Raw genomic sequence first — 15,349 nt, forward strand, 5'->3', positions numbered from 1 at the left:
TTGACAGAGTATCAACCCGATTGGCCTATAGGTGGCGCTATAACGACGGAAATCACGTTTATGCTCATAACTCCCAGAAATCTTGTCCAAATGTCAAGTGTCTTATATCACTGGAATCCTTGCGTCAAGACGAACAAAACGTATATCTCCGATTTTATTTGCGCCTAGAATTTTTTTTCGCTATTTTCGATTTTGTCGAAAAAAATAAAAACGAACTAGTCCTAGGTTTTTCGACCGATCGGAACCATTCCAGTGCTGTAATATTCCTTGGAGCGTGAATATCAAAAGTTATCAAAAAAAAGTTGAACTTTCGACTCACCGTCGTAAAGCCACGCCCAAACGCCCCCTATGGGCGGAGCCTCTAGGTCTTAAATGGCTATAACTTGGGATTAGAAAGAGGTATCGACACCAAATTTGGTGTATATATACAGGGGACTATTCTGGGCTCACGTTCAAATAATTGCGCCGCTTGACCACTAGTTGGCGTTATAACACCACCTCAACCTTTGAAGGGCTGTAGCTACAAAAGTGTGGGACCGATCAACTTGAAATTTGGCACGGTTGCTCTTGGTCTAGGGTACTATTAATGTCTAAAAGGAATTTTGCATGGCTCAAGAAACATAGCCGCCATCGGCCAATCAAGAAAAAGCAGCTATTAGACAGGGTTAACGAAGGCCGATCGAAACGAAACGCGGTGGGCCTGTTTGTCTCTTGGCCATGAAGGTCTGTGCAGAGTAAGAAAAAATTCGGCCTCCGGGGGGCGCTATCACGTTTTTTTAGTGTTTAAATTATTGTGTATTATGTAGTGTTTTAGATATCCACAAGATCCTCATATCATTTAATAGAGGTACTTACAATGAACAACTTTCCCTCAAGAAGCAACTGTCTCAGTAAAATCGTTTGTTAGATATTCATCATTTTCTTTTAAACCTACTTTTGCAAACTAGTCTTAGGTTTTTTGACCAATCTGAACCAATCCAGTGCTGGAATATTCCTTAGACATTGAATATCAATAATTATCAAAAAAAAGTTGAACTTTGCACTCGTCGTCGCAACACCACGGTCAAAAGTACGAAGAGGCGGTGCCACAAATACTTAAATGGCTATCATTTATGATAGAAATGAGATATCAACACGAAACTTGGTACACATATGTATAGACCTAGACTGAGTTCACATGCAAAAAATAGCAGAGATTGTCCACTAGGTGGCGCAATAACCTAAGAACAATAACGATGACTATAGCATATGTATACGACACATAAATATTTGTCTCACCTACTATTTTGCACATAACATCTGCTTTCAGATTCTTATAAGGGTCTATTAGGATAATTACATATCTTAGAAAACATGCCGACCAACAGCCAGCCAGCATTAACCATGTACGAGTCCAGCGATTACAACTAAACTGATGGGCTTTTTTGTCTTATGTTCTCAAGTGTCTGTGAGGATTTTTGGCTCATCATTCCGGAAATATTTGCATCTAGAACAATGGGTGTAACGTTAACTGTCCCCTAGATCAGTGGTTTTCAAAAGTATTCCTGAAAGCCCACTGCTCTGCACATATACAAAAGTCTTCTATTTTAAACAAATCCACTTTAATCATCAGTAGAGATTTGTATGAACTGACCTGATTGTGTCAGATGAGGGAATCATAGAAAATGTGCTGAGCATTGGGTCTGGAGAAACCACTGTGTTTCACTTAGTTGAAAGTACTGCTCTAGATGTTTATGTTTATATGAAAAACAATTTTGTGAATTTGCTGTACTATCTGGGCAAATATCAATATGAAACATAAAATAAACTTTTGCCGTTGTATTCCTAGATTTGATATGATGTCTCACAGTGATGTGGGAACCATTTCTAACCTGTATTCGTTATTTCATTTGTAACTGCTGTTATGTTCCTTTTGTCCATGGGTTTGCATCTGCATGAAAATTATTATAAGATTCAATGATCTGCAGTCATTTACCTCATTAAAACTAAAAGACTTGAGGTTATCAATTCAAGCATTTTGAAATGTGACATTTTCAAAATGGGCCAGACTAAGTATATCTAACCAATTAACTAGTAATGTGAAGCTTATGACAAAATATTAATAGTTTTATTAAGATCAGACAATATATGTCTTTCCAAGACTAGGGCTGGTTGAATAATTAAGTTAAAACTGTGTTTTAAGGACTAGTCTGAAGAACTAGTAGTTAGTTAGGGCTAATCAGTCTTACTATTTGGATTTAAATATAATTTAAATAATTTAAATATTTTTTCACATGATACTTAAAGCAGTTATGTTCAGTCATGAAGACAAAAATGTATGACTAACTTTTAAGACTAGTCTTAGAGATTAATGTTACTGACCATTGGTTTAAGTGTAGTTACAGACTAAAAATTAGGTTTATGTTTTAGTTGTCTTACTTGAAAATAGCTTACAATGGCCTATCTTTAAATATATCAGGGCCATAGTTTTGTCTTAAGATGTACACCAGTAATGTTTTTTAAAAGGTTTGTTTGTAAAAAGTACCTAAATGTTTTTAAATAACTAATGGCTAGTCATGCATCAATTTAAACCTGTGGGAAACAACCCAATAAAGTTATAAAGCTTCAAATGTTGTCTTAGAATTCTTCAAATCCTAAAGGTATGAAAAAGATTGCTGTAAATGTGGATCCTTAAAGAACAGGCCAACATTAGAAATAATTACTAATAATCACACATAAAGAGAATATATATTTGGTTATCAGTAGCTTTAGTATTAAAGATGTATAACCTTGAAAGAGTTGAATAAGTCCACTAGGTATGACATCAAATACAACTGCAAATTCCTTAGCAGTTACTGGAATCTTATAGTGATTGAGGAATTTCACAATAATTAAAGAGGTGACCATCATCTTTAAATAACTGCCTCACTAATATTATATTATTATCATACCAATTTCTATAAAATAAGGATTTGTTTTTGTATAGAATATTCTTGTTATTCCAAATAACAGATCTATGTGGAGAAAAGTTATGTTTATATATGAGCATCCAAGATAAACAAACCTGTTTATGGAAACCTGACAGTTTTATGGGAACCTTGTTTATATCAAAATTGAATCGCAAAAAAAAATTCCAAACCACCCAATTTCTTAAAAATCATTTCTAGTATGATGTTCCATATACTACCTTTCCAACTTCAGTTACTTTTTATCCACTTATTTTTAAAAACAGTTTTTAAAATCTAGTACATTTTAACCTCCTTCCTCAACTGGATTGCTTAGAATTGACTTTTTAATGTCAATACATAACTAATGGCTAGTCATGCATCAATTTAAACCTGTGGGAAACAACCCAATAAAGTTATAAAGCTTCAAATGTTGTCTTAGAATTCTTCAAATCCTAAAGGTATGAAAAAGATTGCTGTAAATGTGGATCCTTAAAGAACAGGCCAACATTAGAAATAATTACTAATAATCACACATAAAGAGAATATATATTTGGTTATCAGTAGCTTTAGTATTTTAATCTATTTTCCATGACATAAACATGTCATGATGTGTCTTATAAAGTTTTTAATAATTGTTTATAGAATTATTGCAATGAAATTGTAATGTTATGATATAATTGGTTGTTTTAAATGTAAATGATTTACTGAAAACTTACTCAAGCACAGCACATGTGTGAACACAAATAAGTGCTTAATAGCAAATCTGACTGACATTTGCTTAATGACATCATATTTCTTATTAACTCCATTGGATATAAACAACACATCTGGATCAGTTATGTATGGGCATAGCCAGTGGTTAACTCTTTCACCGCCAGCGTTTTTAAAAAAAGTTGCCAGCCAGCGCCAGCGTTTTTCATGATTTTCACCAAAGTTTATTGCCTTCCAGAAAATGTTCTTCTTTAAATATATAAACATAAAATATACCAAATGAAAGAACAGACCCTCTGCTTTCAAACAGAAAAAAACGTTTCATCTTACCTTTAGTGGTTCTTTTGCAATCAGCTTTTGAATATGGGTAGGTTTTTGCAAAAACACCATATTTTGAGCAAAAAGCAGAGACAATTTCATTTTTTTGACGGACTTTTCATAGAGATCCCATTCAGAGCGATCTTTAAAACAGACACGGACATGCAGCAGCTTGGCATAGGGCAATACTTCCGGTTTTAAAAAGTTGCGGAAGGGCGCCACCTGGTGGATAATAGCGGTATTGCGGAAAGACGGATCTCGTCATTGGCGGGGAAGCGTTTTCTCTTAATTGACGAGATATCTCGTCAATGGCGGGGAAAGAGTTAAATATAAAAATATGTAGAGCTTTAGTACTATTTAGCTTTTTTCATTATTCATTTCAAGAACAAGAACATTGCATACATACAAGAGGATTACAATGTGCTTATTTAACATTTAACATAACAATGGATTAAATAAAATAAAAATAAAAAAATAAATTAACAATAACATGGGGATATTCTACAATAATTCAATAAAACAAAAGGTTTCAAAAATGTTATATATTTGCTTTGCTTTTTTGACTTTTAACAGTTTCAAAATAATTTCTTAATTCCGTTCTAAATAAAATGCTATTGGGTTTATTATTTGCCCATTTTTGTTTATGGATGTGAAATTTTCCATATATAATCAATAAGTTGATTAACAAGTCTTTCTCCACACATTTACTTTTATAATACAAAAATATATCCTTACCAGATAACCAAATTATTATTTTGTGAGTTTAAATATCAAGCATTCCACATCAATCCAAAAAGATTGAGTAAATATACATTGATAAAATAAATGTTTTATGGATTCTACTTCCAAATTGCAAATACAAGTAACCTCCATATCTCTTAAGAATCTGGAGACTACTTGTTTAACTGGATACATTAAATGAACCAATTTATAAGTAATTTGTCACGGTGGAATCCGTGTCATGCTTTGTGTCTGTTCCGATTGTCGTCACCTGGACTCTTGTTAATTAATTACCTGCCTCGTCACACCTGTGTATCGTTAGTCTGTTTGTATATATACCCCTGCCTGTTGTATGTTCACTTGCCGGATGATTGTCGCTGATTCCCTGCCTGTTCCTGTGTTCTACGTTTTAGTGTTCCTGTGTTTATTTACCTGCCTGTTGTTTGATTCTAGTGTTTTGTTTCTTGGTTATTATTAAATGTTATTTATTCATCTCGAACTCTGCACATGCGTCCTACTTCCTGATCTCATGTTCCCGGTCGTGACAGAATCATCCGGCCAGTGAAGGACGCAGCAGGTTCAAGGAGGGAACACCCAGAACTCCAGACCGGGCTCGAGTTAGCCCTCACTACGCCCGATTCATTCCCCGGGGTGGTTGCTGCGAAAAATGAGCCGGGTTCTGGGGATCGTATCGGTTCCGGTGATTCCCCTGCTGGTCGAGTCGTCTGGGGCGGTTCCTGGGAGGTCCACCACTATGCTGGATTTGGGGCTCGAGAACGGACGCCACGCTCGATTTTTCCCCGGGGTGGTCGCCACCGTGGAGGAGCCCCTTTCCCCGGGATGGTGGGAGTCGACTCCCAGGACGACCAGATCCCCGTCGGCTCCCAGGAGGGTGGATTCTTCAGAGTCGGTACCTGGGATGGCCACTCCGGTTCTCCCGGCCGTGCCCCGGCTTCCTGCCCTGCCAGTTTCGCCCTGGTTTCCGCCGGCTCCGTCGTGGCCTCCAAGCCCTCCATCCCTCCCGTGGATCCACCCTACCAGACTTCCAGTTTGTTTTGTTTCCAGTGTCTGGTAGCCACTCATTAAGGGGAGGGTAATGTCACGGTGGAATCCGTGTCATGTTTTGTGTCTGTTCCGATTGTCGTCACCTGGACTCTTGTTAATTAATAACCTGCCTCATCACACTTGTGTATCGTTAGTCTGTTTGTATATATACCCCTGCCTGTTGTATGTTCACTTGCCGGAAGATTGTCGCTGATTCCCTGTCTGTTCCTGTGTTCTACGTTTTAGTGTTCCTGTGTTTATTTACCTGCCTGTTGTTTGATTCTAGTGTTTTGTTTCTTGGTTATTATTAAATGTTATTTATTCATCTCGAACTCTGCACATGCGTCCTACTTCCTGATCTCATGTTCCCGGTCGTGACATAATTTATTTAACCTTATTCGTGAGACAGTATATATTTAATAAACTCCAAACCTCTTTCCATACAAGTTGACTATATAAGGAGTTCCAGTATGGTTTACATCTAGGCAAATATTCATTTCTACATAGTGTTCTTATAAAAAGTTATTACATTTTTTTTCTAGAATATTTACTCCATTAATACATAACTGAGCATTATGTAAGGAGTTACAATCATAAGATGTATAACCTTGAAAGAGTTGAATAAGTCCACTAGGTATGACATCAAATACAACTGCAAATTCCTTAGCAGTTACTGGAATCTTCTAGTGATTGAGGAATTCACAATAATTAAAGAGGTGACCATCATCTTTAAATAACTGCCTCACTAATATTATATTATTATCATACCAATTTCTATAAAATAAGGATTTGTTTTTGTATAGAATATTCTTGTTATTCCAAATAACAGATCTATGTGGAGAAAAGTTATGTTTATATATGAGCATCCAAGATAAACAAACCTGTTTATGGAAACCTGACAGTTTTATGGGAACCTTGTTTATATCAAAATTGAATCGCAAAAAAAAATTCCAAACCACCCAATTTCTTAAAAATCATTTCTAGTATGATGTTCCATATACTACCTTTCCAACTTCAGTTACTTTTTATCCACTTATTTTTAAAAACAGTTTTTAAAATCTAGTACATTTTAACCTCCTTCCTCAACTGGATTGCTTAGAATTGACTTTTTAATGTCAATACATAACTAATGGCTAGTCATGCATCAATTTAAACCTGTGGGAAACAACCCAATAAAGTTATAAAGCTTCAAATGTTGTCTTAGAATTCTTCAAATCCTAAAGGTATGAAAAAGATTGCTGTAAATATGTGGATCCTTAAAGAACAGGCCAACATTAGAAATAATAACTAATAATCATACATAAAGAGAATATATATTTGGTTATCAGTAGCTTTAGTATTCTAATCTATTTTCCATGACATAAACATGTCATGATGTGTCTTATAAAGTTTTTAATAATTGTTTATAGAATTATTGCAATGAAATTGTAATGTAATGATACAATTGGTTGTTTTAAATGTAAATTATTTACTGAAAACTTACTCTAGCACAGCACATGTGTGAACACAAATAAGTGCTTAATAGCAAATCTGACTGACATTTGCTTAATGACATCATATTTGTTATTAACTCCATTTGATATAAACAACACATCTGGATTTGTTATGTTTAGGCCTACTATAATATGACAGAGGCTGTCATCTGAAATACTTGTATGTTTGCACATAATATTTATGTCAAAGAATATATATGTTCTATAAGAACAATTACGTTTGTTAATAAAAAAAATAGTCTAAAAGATTTAAACAAGCAACCATTTAGTAAGACCTTCAGAATATATCTCTATGAACTAAAATGACTGTTTCAGATGAGAGAAACATACAAAATGTGCAGAGCATGTTTGTGTATATGTTCCTTTTGTCCATAAAAATATATACGGTTTAATAACTTGCATACCTCACTTTATTTACCTAATTAAAACAGAAAGCCTTCATGGTACTCGATTAAAGGACATGAACATGAATCTGCTAAATGAAATGATATTTGTTATTGACACGATTTAATAACATCATCCACCATTCAGATAAAGTATCTGGTTATGTTTTATTAAATTGTTTCAGTTCTTACACTCAACAACAGTAAAGCCAGTGCAGTACAATTTTCTCTACACTGTATAAATATATATATATCAAATACAAAAACAACTTTGCAGAAGTATAGCTATCACACAGTCATTTTGAAAACGGCTCTGACGAACGGCCCCTAAAGCTTATGACAAAGCATACAATGTATTATTGAGATCAGGCAATATACTCAAATTCCTTATTGTGGTTTTTAGGTGCAATTTTCCGTTATGTCCACTAGATGGTAGAAGAGGATCAATCACTGGCTGACATTTGCACTCACAGAAAACACAGATGATGATTACTCTTTAACTAAGTTTACTATTAATAGAAATCTGTTCACATTTAAAGGTGCAGTGTGTAAATTTTAGAAGGATCTCTTGACAGAAATGCAAAATGATATAAAAAACTATATTATCAGGGGTGTATAAAGACCTTTCATAATGAACCGGTATGTGTTTATTACCTTAGAACGAGACCTTTTTATCTACATACACCGAGTGTCCCCTTACATGGAAGTCACCATTTTGTGGCGCCATTTTTCTACAGAAGCCCCTAACGGACATTTTTTTACTAAGTTGTCTCCGACGATGACATGTTTGTCTGGTGGCGGCTACCGTAGCTTCTCTATGTGTTTCAAAAGCGAGGGGTGAGCAGTGGACTAAGCCATTGGTTGCAATTCGTGACCTCACCACTAGACGCCGCTAAAATGTACACACTGCACTTTTAACTTCATGATTTTACTGTTATAATATTAAAATCACATTTAGTTAAAGACTACCACTTCAATTGTTCTGAGTTATCAGTTTTAACACTCATGTCATTTTATGAAAGCTGTGAAACGTGAACATAATTTTGGAGGCACTTACACAACATTTGCAGTAAGAATTATATATTTTTAGTTTTTTATAAAAAAAACATACCAAATGAGTGTGTAACCATGTCAATATTAAGTCTTGTTCTTTAACAGTCTTGTTTCTCCTTTCTCAGATAAACGTGTGTGTGTACAATATACAATGCAGAATATCTATATGGCCATGTCCTTAAACGTCTTGTGATCTAAATGGCTTGAACCCCGGTAATCGCTGCTAGCAGCTATATTTATTATTATTTTTATTATTTTTCTTCTGCCGTAAAACGGATCGTGCAGACCAAACCGTAAGGCCTAGAGACTTGAGACTTGGCCAAATGGTAGGTCTCATTCGTGCGCGAAGTTGACAGAGTGTCATCCCAATCGGCCTATGGGGGGCGCTACAGCGATGGCAAACGCGTTGATGCTCATAACTTCGACAATTCTTGTCCAAATGTCAAGTGTCTTATATTCCTGGATTCCTTGCGTCACGACGAACAAAATGTATATCTCCGATTTCATTTCCGTCATTAAAAATTTTCCGCTATTTTCAATTTTTTCGAAAAAAATAAAAACGAACTAGTCCTAGGTTTTTCGCTCGATCGGAATCGTTTTGGTGCTAAAATGTTCCTTGGAGTTCGAATATCAATAATTATTGAAAAAAAGTTGAACTTTCGACTTACGGTCGACATGCCACGCCCAAACGTCTGAAGTGTGCGCAGCCACTAGGGATTTATTGGCTATAACTGCGGACAGGAATGAAGTATCAACACGACACTTGGTACTTGTGATGACAGTCATGGCCTGAGGTGGCATGCGTCGTTTCGTCACAGCGCCACCTAGTGGTCAGACGAATCATTTAAACGCTTATAACTTAGGCTGAGTTTAACGTATTTTCATGCAACTTTTTTCCTTGGAGTCCTGAATTGTTGCCGAGTCCAACGATACCAAGCATGCCAGGTTTTGCTTTACGGTTGGTTCTGCACAGGAAAATAGCGCTTAAAAAACATGTGCGAATAACTCCGCGAGGGTTATTCCGATCGACTCGAAACGACCATAGGAAGAACATTGTATTACCTTCTGAACAAAAAGTTCTATTGGCGTTATGTTAAAATTTCCATCAGAAATGGCCGAAAATTGCAAAAAACGAAAAATTACCTCAAAATTTTGTGTTTTTACACATAAATGGTTATAACTCCGCAACGAAATGATATTTTTTCACCAGATTTGATACACTGATGTCTGAGCACAGTCTGAGGCAATACAAAAAAAATGGTATGCCTGCACCACTAGTTGGCCTCATAATTGAACAAAACCTTTGACATTGAGCAAGCCCAATGGTCATACAACTGTTTTTTCACTAAACTAAAGTGTATAGCCATGATACTAGCTAGATGTAACACAGTCATGACCTGAGATTCCATGCACGGGTTTGTCATAGCGCCACCTAGTGGTAATTTGTTATTTTCACTTAAAAATACTGTAACCTTACATTTAAAATCATGAGTCATCATGGATTATTCCTTTCATGACTTTGAGTATAATCATTGGTGGATTGCAAGTTACTCCCTAGCAACCAATGAGCATACCCTAGCAACCATTTAGCAAGAGCTGTATCTCTGTATCAGAACATCGTAGAGACATGGGGTTCGGCTCTTTTGACTCATTAACACTATTTTAACATTTTGTGACCCGAGTTTTGCCAATGCAAGCACCACAAACATTTCCTTCATTGTTCCATTTGTCAATGTTCTGTGAGAAGAGAGGGAGACATTTCACTGAACGATAGCACTTTTTTGCTGATAACTTTGAACACGTGTGTCTGGTATCTTATTTTTCATCATTTATTTTTTACAATGCAGCAAATCTACACACCCATGCCCTTAAAGGTCTTAATGTCCCAAATCGCTTGAACCCCGGTAATCGCTGCTTGCAGCTATATTTAGGGGTTCAAGCCCGTAGGGCTGAAACCCTATTGTAATTGTTAAGATTTTTATTTATTATTATTATTTTGCCGTAAAACGGAACGTGCAGACCAAACCGTAAGGCCTAGAGACTTGAAACTTGGTCAAATGGTAGGACCCAATTTGGGGAGAGGTTGATAGAGTATCAACCCGATTGGCCTATAGGTGGCGCTATAGCAATAACAAACGCGTTGATGATCATAACTCCCACAAATCTTGTCCAAATGTCAAGTGTCTTATATCACTGGAATCATTGCGTCAAGTCGAACAAAACGTATATCTCCGATTTCATTTCCGCCATGAAAATTTTTTCGCTATTTTCGATTTTGTCGAAAAAAATAAAAACGAACTAGTCCTAGGTTTTTCGTCCGATCGGAACCGTTCCAGTGCTGTAATATTCCTTGGAGTGTGAATATGAAAAGTTATCAAAAAAAAGTGGAACTTTAGACTCGCCGTCGTCAAGCCACGCCCAAACACCCCCAATGGGCGGAGCCTCTTGGACTTAAATGGCTATAACTTGGGATTGGAAAGAGGTATCAACACCAAATTTGGTACACATATACAATGGACTATTCTGGGGTCACGAAACAAAAATTGCGCCGCTTGACCACTAGCTGGCGCAATAAGACCACCTCAACTTTGAAGGTCTGTAACTACAGAAATGTGCGACCGATCAACTTGACATTTGGCACCGGTGCTCCTGGTCTACGGTACTATCTATGTGTAAAAGGAATTTCGCTTGGATCAAAAAACATGGCCGCCATCGGCCAATCAAGGAAAAGCAGCTGTTAGACAGGGTTAACGGAGCCCGATCGAAACGAAACGCGGTGGTCCTGTTTGTCTCTTGGCCATGAAGGTCTGTGCAGAGTAAGAAAAAATTCGGCCTCCGGGAGGCGCTATCACGTTTTTTCAGTGTTTAAGTGATTGTGTATTATGCAGTGTTTCAGATAGCAACAAGATCTTCATATCATTAAATAGAGGTACTTACAATGAACAACTTTTCCTCAAGAAGCACTTGTCTCAGTCGAATCGTTTGTTAGATATTCATCATTTTCTTTTAAACCTACTTTTGCGAACTAGTCCTAGGTTTTTTGACCGATCTGAACCAATGCAGTGCTGGAATATTCCTTAGACACTGAATATCAATAATTATCAAAAAAAGTTGAACTTTGCACTCGTCGTCGCAACACCACGGTTAAAAGTACGAAGAGTGGTGCCACAAATACTTAAATGGCTATCATTTATGATAGGAATCAGATATCAACACGAAACTTGGTACACATATGCATAGACCTAGGCCCAGGTCATATACAAAAATTTTTAGAGATTGTCCACTAGGTGGCGCTATAACATAAGAACAAGGAATGATGACTAAAGCATATGTATACGACACATAAATATTTGTCCGACCTATTTGTTATTTTGCACATAACATCTGCTTTCAGATTCTTATAAGGGTCTATTAGGATAATTACATATCTTAGAAAACATGCGACCAACAGCCAGCCAGCATTAACCATGTACGTGTCCAGTGTAATGGTGTGCGATTACAACTAAACTGATGGGCCTGTTTGTCTTATGTTCTCAAGTGTCTGTGAGGATTTTTGGCTCATCATTTCGGAAATATTTGCATCTAGAACAACAGGTGTTACGTTAACTGTACCCTAGATCAGTGGTTCTCAAAATTATTCCTGGAGGCCCACTGCTCTGCACATATACAAAAGTCTTCTATTTTAAACAAATCTACTTTAATGATAAGTAGAGATTTTTATGAACTGAACTGATTGTGTCAGATGAGAGAATCATACAAAATGTGCCGAGCATTGGGTCTCGAGAAACCACTGCTTTTCACTGAGTTTGAAAGTACTGCTCTAGATGTTTATGTTTATATGAAAAACAATTTTGTGAATTTACTGTACTATATCTATTTTATTTTATAATCAAATCATCAAAATGTATTAAAACTGTTTTCTATTAAAAAAACAACAATAGTATTAAATGACAAATAATCGAGTAATAATAATAGTTGTCATCATCAAGACTTTTCACTGTATTATACATTTTATTTTGAATTCAAGTGAATGTGTCTATTAACTTGAAATAAAATCTAATTATCTCTACTTCTGTTATCAAATTAAAATATGAACAATTTATATATATTAGTTTTACAAACTCACTACTATATTATTACAATCAAATAGTTTAAATTAAAACTTGTTTAAAGGTTGAACTGGAGATTAGTATGGTTTACATCTAGGCAAATATTATTTCTACATTCATTTCTGTTCTTATAAAAAAGTTATAAAAAATTTTTTCTAGAATATTTACTCCATTAATACATAACTCAGTATTATGTAAGGAGTTACAATCATAAGATGTATAACATTGACAGAGTTGAATAAGTCCACTAGGTATGGCATCAAATACAACTGCAAAGTCCTTAGCAGTTACTGGAATCTTATAATGATTGAGGAATTCACAATAATTAAAGAGGTGACCATCATCTTTAAATAACTGCCTCACTAATATTATATTATTATCATACCAATTTCTATAAAATAAGGATCTGTTTCTTGTATAGAATATTCTTGTTATTCCAAATAACATATCTATGTGGAAGAAAGTTATGTTTATATATGAGCATCCAAGATAAACAAACCTGTTTATGGAAACCTGACAGTTTTATGGGAACCCTTGTTTATATCAAAATTGTATCGCAAAAACAATTCCAAACAACCCAATTTCTTTAAAATCTTTTCTGGTATGATGTTCCATATACTTCCTTTGCAACTTCAGTAACTTTTTATCCACTTATTTTTAAAAACACAGTTAGCAGTATTAAAATCTAGTAAAAAAATTGTATCCTCCTTTCTCAACTGGATTACATAGAATTGAATTATTAATGTAATGCGATCTGTTCTTCCATATGAAATTAAACAAAATAATATCCAACTCTTTTATAACTGATTGTGGGACTTCTAATGCAAGAGCTGTATACACTATAGTTGTTAAAAGCTTTCACTGCTGGGTCCGTCGTTCATACGTAGATTACTCAATTAGCTGGATTTCATTGTTGACGATTTAGCTTCATGTTGAATTATTTGTTTCTTCTAAGGTCATCCTAGAGTTGTTGTTATAGTAACATGTCCGTAAGGTTAAAACTGCTCGGGATTCAAATTCAACTCCTCATAAAAAATGATACATTTAATATTTTAGTAATGTTATTTTAAAAACTATATAATATAAAAAACATAATTAAGACTGTGTTTTAAGGACTAGTCTGAAGAACTAGTAGTTAGTTAGGGCTAATCAGTCTAACTATTTGGATTTAAATATAATTTAAATATTTTAAATATTTTTTCACGTGATAATTAAAACAGTTATGTTCAATCGTGAAGATAAAAATGTATGACTAACTTTGAATACTAGTCTTAGAGATTAATGTTACTGACCATTGGTTTAAGTGTAGTTCCAGACTAAAATTTAGGCTTAAGTTTTAATTGCCTTACTTGAAAATAGCTTACACTGGCCTACCTTTATATATATCTGGGCTATAGTGTTGTCTTAAGATGTACACCATTAATGTTTTTTAAAAGGTTTGTTTGTAAAAAAGTACCTAAATGTTTTTAAATAACTAATGGCTAGTCATGCATCAATTTAACCTGTGGGAAACAACCCAATAAAGTTGTAAAGCTTAAAATGTTGTCTTAGAATTCTTCAAATCCTAAAGGTATGAAAAAGATTGCTGTAAATATGTGGGTTCTTAAAGAACAGGCCAACATTAGAAATAATAACTAATAATCATACATAAAGAGAATATTTATTTGGTTATAAGTAGCTTTAGTATTCTAATCTATTTTCCATGACATAAACATGTCATGATGTGTCTTATAAAGTTTTTAATAATTGTTTATAGAATTATTGCAATGAAATTGTAATGTTATGATGCAATTGGTTAATTTAAATGTAAATGATTTACTGAAAACTTACACTAGCACAGCGCATGTGTGAAAACAAATAAGTGCTTAATAGCAAATCTGACTGACATTTGCTTAATGACATCATATTTGTTATTAACTCCATTTGATATAAACAACACATCTGGTTCAGTTATGTATGGACATAGCCAGTTGTTAAATATAAAAAATGTAGAGCTTTAGTACTATTTTTAGGCCTACTATAATATGACAGAGGCTGTCATCTGAAATACTTGTATGTTTACACATAATATCTATGTCAAAGAATATATATGTTCTATAAGAACAATTACTTTTGTTTAAAAAAAAATGTCTAAAAGATTTAAACAAGCAACTATTTAGTAAGACCTACAGAATAGATCTCCATGAACTAAAATGACTGTTTAAGATGAGAGAAACATACAAAATGTGCAGAGCATGTTTGTGTATATGTTCCTTTTGTGGACTAAGCCATTGGTTACAATTCGTGACCTCACCACTAGATGCCGCTAAAATTTACACACTGCACCTTTAACTTCATGATTTTACTGTTATAATATTAAAATCACATTTAGTGAAAGACTAACACTTTAATTGTTCTGAATTATCAGTTTTAACACTCATGTCATTTTATGATAGCTGTGAAATGTGAACATAATTTTGGAGGCACTTACACAACATTTGCAGTAAGAATTATATATATATTTTTTTTTATAAAAAAAACTACATTCCAAATGAGTGTGTAACCATGTCAATATTAAAGCTCCCGTTCTGTCTGTGATTTTGAAGCTTTGA

Source organism: Paramisgurnus dabryanus, chromosome 4 (assembly GCF_030506205.2).
Source record: "Paramisgurnus dabryanus chromosome 4, PD_genome_1.1, whole genome shotgun sequence".
NCBI lineage: Eukaryota > Metazoa > Chordata > Actinopteri > Cypriniformes > Cobitidae > Paramisgurnus > Paramisgurnus dabryanus.